The following is a 4,907-nucleotide window of genomic DNA, read 5'->3' on the forward strand; positions in this document are numbered from 1 at the left end:
AACACCAGACCTTTCTAGGGGAAAAGCAACTTGCCAGTAACTTGTACACTGATCATGTATGATTGTTTTAATAGTTGGGTTAAATCAAATATATTGCTGAATATGATTTTATCTAGCTTTTCTGTTTTAATGCTTCTATCCCAATTTAAATTACATATGTGGTCCATATTTGTGGATTGCATTATGTTTCTATTAGGAAAAGAACAAACCTGATAAAGTTTTGCTAGATGAATGACCAAACAGACAAATGAACAATCACAAAGGCTCTAGACAGACTGACTAGCCTGTTCCCTATAAGACGGAGCCTGGCAGCATGCTGACACACACAGTTTCCTCACCAATTGGGAGATCCCTAAATTACTTGGCATATAAACCACAAGTGATAGGATTTGTAACATAACTGCTCTCAAAAGATCCCATATTTTTCCCTATCCAGAAAAAAGAAAGAAAAGAAAAAGAAGAAGGAAAAAATGGCAGCTTTGTGTGGTAAAGCAAAGAAGACTGTAATCTTATAACAAGATTAAAACTTCATTATAGAGTACTTGCAAGCAAGACAATTTGAAAAGGGTATGGAGAACATACATTATGCTGAACTATGAGTTATTCTATTTATGGCTGAGACTGTGAGAAGGAAATGAGAAGGAAAATTACAGAGGCAATAGAAGAAAACAGAATTTTATAGCATTTGCAGATAATCTTCAAAGAAAAATGCTGGAAGTAATGATCTTGATGAAAAGAAAAAGTGTCCAAGAAACCAATAATTTTTGTAAGCTGTCTGAAATCATCCAAAATATATGGAAGAAGAAGAAGAAAACAGAAGGAAGGAGGGAGGAAAGGAGGACTCATTCCACAAATTGAGAACCCATATTACAAAATGGCAGCAACTGATGCTGTCTAGATGGTATGGTTCTAGAAGATGGTTTGATTTTTTTTCATTGTGCTTTTTTTCATTTCCTCAAATTCCTATAATGAAATTATATTTTGTAATCCAAAAGAAAATACAAGCTTTGCGCAGTGGCAGTATCGTAGCCAATGAGGTTTATCCGAGGCGCGATTATTGCTAATTGAAAACTTTTCCCAAAAGAAAATACAATGAATTGTTTTTAACTAAGAGGGTGGGCAGGGGAGAGAAGCTTAGCATCACGATGGAATGACAGCCAGAAAGAGGATAGGGAATCTGGAATGAAAAACCATCAGATGGCTAAGCATAGCCTGACATGTAGGAAACTGAGATCAAATAGCCACAAGAATGATGGAGTGGGTAGCAGCAGGGAGTGGGACAAAGAAAGACCACATGCAAGAATTCAGGACTCTACTTTCGAAGCTCAAGAGAGCCAAGAGAGCAAGACAAATGAACCAATTTTCAAAGGCAAAATGATGATGGATAGACCTTAGGAAAGAAGGGTCCTGAAAACAAGTCCTGAACTTTTTCAAGTCCCACCTCCTCCACCCAGATTGAAAAAGAAAGCAGGGAATGAATCAGTTAATTGTAGCATTCATAAATGATAAGCTGTTCATACACATACATACACACACACACACACACAACTGCTAAATGCAAGTAAGTGTATAAGCACTTGGGTCTGCTTTTTTATGACTACTTATACATTAGCTTGGGGGATCACTTATTCCATACATGTTTATTGAGAACTTACTCTGTTCCAGGGCCTACAAGGACAGGACTAAAACAGGAGGCTAGAAGTCCAAAAACAATCTGTAGCTGCTCTTATCCCAATCGCTAGCTGATTTCTTGCCCCTGTGGGCTGAACCAATGGAATGCAAATTCTCAAAGCATAGTACATGGTCTTGATATGAATGTCTGAAGACATTTTTAAATCCCTCTGGTTAGAATATAGTAGACAGTGAATAAAGATTTGATTGAAAGCGTTTGAGACCACTGAGGAAACAGAACAATATGTATGGGCTCCCTAGCATCTGTATCATTATTGGATATTCTTTCTTGCCAATTATAATGAAGACAAATCAGAGTTCAGAAGATCAGAAGACCACCTTTGAGCCATGCCCATGAAAACTCAAATAAGTCAGACAATAGTAAGCAGTACGTATAAGCAGTTACATCCAAGACCTAAGAATTATCCACTCTACCTAGTACTGTCACTGTCAAATTATGGGCATGGACATCAGACCTTTAATCTATATTTATATATTATAGCTTTTTAATAGTCTTCATGTGCACTCTTAATTTCCTTCCTGTAAAGTGCTTGTGTGGCACCTTTGTTAATTCTTGATTTGTTACTTGATAGAAACTGTATTAGGTAAAAGTTCAACAATAGTGAATAAATTTCTATCTTACAAACCACAAATTTAATAAAGAAGCATCCTTTTGATGAAAATTTCAGGAAAACCTAGGGCACTTTGAGTGGATAAATTTAGAGAAAGAATAGGAGACCTCCCTGGACAGCAAGACCATCAGCCCTTTGGCAGCTGTCCCCAAAACATAGTTCTAAACACCAGAAGAATCACAGCTTCCTTCTTTACATTAATTTTAATTTATATTTTTATCAGAAAAAGAGTTTTGTCCATTAAGTGGTTAAAACTTAAGGTTATCCATCCAAGGAGTAGGAAATGAAGGTGCTCAGTTTGATGGACAATAGCTCAGAGATCCCTGATGTCCCAAAATATTAGGTTTCTCTTCTCATAATGTTGGAAATATTGCCTACTGTCATGATTAATCTGAGCCACAGCACAAGCTGATTGCAGGTGACACAGTCACAGAGCAGCGCCCGTGTTGGTTTCCACACCCCGTCAAATCTGCTCCAAATGCAGGGGTGAATGGGAGAGAACTGTGATACCAGGTTTCCTGGTGGCTAATAGATTGTGACATGAAAGAAGGAAACCTTTATTTTAATTCAAAAAACAAAAGCCAAATAGCAAAACTTATGTACGTGCTGAACTTTTTTTTTCTTCCTCAAGTGGAAAACATTGACTTGCTAACAACTCTTGGCCAGCATCAGGGGAAAGCAGAGGTATTTGCAGATGTGGAGGAAGACACAGAAAACATTTTTCAAATCAAAGGCTTGAATCATTGCACTGGGTTCATGAAGTTTCACAGGCATCTAGACACTCCATTGTCTTCACCCTAGAACAAGCTGCCTTTCTTTCTAGAAAGAAAACAACCCAATGTTCCTCACAATCACATCTGTATGTAGCAGGCAGCTATCTATATTTTCAAATTCTTTGCATTGTCTGTGGAAGGGTGTGCTGTTTGGACCAGACAATGGAAACATTGATTTTAAGATTTTTGAATTTTGGTTGTACAGAGCAAACAGTGAAAGAAAACTGCCGGCTTTCAGAACTACAACAACAGTGCTCTTACATAAACTTGCTTCTTTCCTGGCTTTTTTTACATGGCCAAAGATCAATACTGCTCATTCAACCAATGTTATTAACCCCGTTTATCAGCTTCTCCCTTGAAAAAAAAATTGAAAGGATCTTGTCGACAAAGTTATGTCATCTTCCGCTCTAAGTAGATAATTCACTTTGTTGTGTACCCTAACAATCGAGCTTTGTTTATGAAGTTACATTTATTAAGTGAAAGTATTTGGAAACTGATGGTACATTCAAATTTGGTTGCCATGGGCAGTAATCATGGCCGAAAGTCGTGACCTCTCCGTTATGCAGTGAGTAACTAATTGAAATGATACAAATTACTCCGATTCTCTGTCTGCCAATTTAGAGCCTGGTTCTGGTCAAGGGTCAACTGAGCTCCTATTCATGAGCCATGTTTGAAGTGGCGGCTACCACAGCAAGGGGGTGCGCTGCGGCCACTCTTCCTGCTTTGGACTCAAGTCCGTACTCCAGGGACACAGTAAAGCGGGTCGTTCCAGAGCCTACCGTAGCCAGCACATCAAACGCTTGCTATTGTCACTCCGTTTGTGCTACTTATCAACAGCACTGGACATGGTTTGCTAAACTTTACTGGCTAGAAATAAATGTATCCAGAAGCCACTTAGGGAATCCATCCTCTTTAGCCTGCATATTTCATCAGCTCTCTGAGATGCCCACGGCAAGGAAAACCAAACGCCATAGACCCCAGCAGAATGATTCTCAACTTATCAATTCCTATCAAGGGTCATCCCTCTCAGCTTCTTCCTGCCCAGCACACACACATTCCTGCCAAATAAACAAGACAAATTAAAAGCCCAAAAGGTATATAGCCCACACATTCTTCCTTCAAAGCATAATCAGGATGATTATCTCTGTTTGAGAAATGACACTAAATGTTAATCTAATTGAATCTGGGAAATGTGGCAGTAAAAAGTTAATAATTTACAGAGAAATTGTTCTTCAGGAAAGTCTGAGTGAATACCACTAAATGAATTTTGGGGATCTTGCTCAGAGGCTTACAGGATGTATAGAAAATGCAATCGCTTACTTCCAATATGTTTTTACCATGCGCAAACTATTTGCTTTAAAGAAGCATGCTGGCACATGTGTGTACACAGACAAAATCCAAGGAAAAAGAAAGACACAATGTCTCTTCAAACCAATCAAACGTATGAGCAGGAAGTTATTTGAATGTTTAAACTTTAGCCTAAAGATTTCCTTCAAGAGATGGCCCCAACACTTTCAAAAGCAAGTTTCTTTAAGATTGATTTCCAAAGAAAAGCTTCATTTCCACTGAGTCAATTCCTCTTATTTTGTAAAAATACTTTATTACTTATTTACAAGGAGAAAGAGTGAGAGAAATGGATGTTCCCGAGCCTCCTCTGCGACCTCTCCTGATTCTTGTGTCACTGTACTTCTGGCTTCACAGGCACATTGGGAAAATGAACCCTGACCATCAGGCCTGTCAAGAAAGCACCCTTAACCACTGAGCTATCATTTCAGCTCCTCATTCTTGTTATTTTAACTGCAGGGATTTCACATGGAATTTTTAAGGCAGT

At 38.4% G+C, this 4,907-nt stretch overlaps 1 pseudogene; it reads left to right on the forward strand.

Moving 5' to 3' along the window:
* Positions 1 to 1,003: 1,003 nt before the first annotated feature.
* LOC123461044 lies at positions 1,004 to 1,119 on the forward strand (annotated as a pseudogene).
* The last annotated feature ends 3,788 nt before the right edge of the window (positions 1,120 to 4,907 follow it).

This window comes from Jaculus jaculus, chromosome 5 (assembly GCF_020740685.1).
Source record: "Jaculus jaculus isolate mJacJac1 chromosome 5, mJacJac1.mat.Y.cur, whole genome shotgun sequence".
Taxonomy (NCBI): Eukaryota; Metazoa; Chordata; class Mammalia; order Rodentia; family Dipodidae; genus Jaculus; species Jaculus jaculus.